Here is a 929-nt window from a genome sequence, read left to right as displayed (position 1 = left end):
TTTATTATTGCTTCAGGCCAAATGCACCAGGAGGAGGCCAGAGACACAGGGCCCTGTAGGGAATTTGCACCTCCACCTGCAGATGAGCCCTCGCCTCTCAAAGTCCCCCACGATGTCCTTTCTCTTCCTGCTTCTCCTCTAGGTCCTCTTCCCTCGTCCTCCTTTCTTTCTGTCTCCCCCCGCTTTCCCCCCACGTCTCTCCCAAATTCAAATTCAGCGAGTTGGCTCATGGGTTATTCTTCTCAGCCCTTCTTTGATCTTAGACACTTTTGACCAGTATATCCTTTTTTTTTTTCAGCGGCCCGGCTCAGACTCCAGTTCGCATCACCCGCGTCAGCAGTCTAACATGTGCTTGAATTCAGATGTCATCACCGCCAGCCGCCCACCCTCCACCCGGTTCCCAGGCCCCAAAAGAGGGGACAGACCTGCCCCAGCCCAGGACACACCCCACCTCACCTTCACCACTTCACAGTCGCTCGACCACTATATGCTTTTAAGAATAATTCGCTTGTCTTCTGTGTTCTCGGCCTTTCTCTCTGTCTGATTCTGCATCACCTTTGCATCTCCCTTCGTCCTCCCACCCCTCACCTGTGCATACCTTCAAGTCTCTATTTTTGGCACTCTCCCCTCTCCCCAGCTTCTCAAGACCTTTCATTCGTGCTACAGCTCCATCTAAATCTTCGTCTCCAATTTTAAATCCTGACTTGCCTACGGGCAATTCAGCTAAACTCAGTAAGTACTGGGTACCGTCATGCTGTGTGTCCAGCCGCCTACAAGAGACTCTCACTGTCCTTCCTGACGGCACCGTAAACTGAAAATGCCCAAACTTAGCATCTCCTCTCCTAAAACTACTTCCCTTTGTCAACCGCCCGATTTTTGGTACCTCTCATCCTGCCTCCTGTCTTTGAAGTGAAACCACCCCTGACATT

General features: G+C 51.3%; 1 non-coding gene across 1 annotated transcript; it reads right to left on the bottom strand.

Annotated features, from left to right (window-relative positions):
* Positions 1-305: 305 nt before the first annotated feature.
* On the bottom strand, positions 306-375 carry LOC117197212 (small nucleolar RNA SNORD104). The gene has a single exon (XR_004477751.1). It is a non-coding gene; the product is annotated as a small nucleolar RNA SNORD104 (small nucleolar RNA).
* Positions 376-929: the final 554 nt, after the last annotated feature.

The sequence above is a fragment of the Orcinus orca genome, chromosome 12 (genome assembly GCF_937001465.1).
Source record: "Orcinus orca chromosome 12, mOrcOrc1.1, whole genome shotgun sequence".
Classification (NCBI taxonomy): domain Eukaryota; kingdom Metazoa; phylum Chordata; class Mammalia; order Artiodactyla; family Delphinidae; genus Orcinus; species Orcinus orca.
This window is presented reverse-complemented; position numbering and strand designations above follow the sequence as displayed.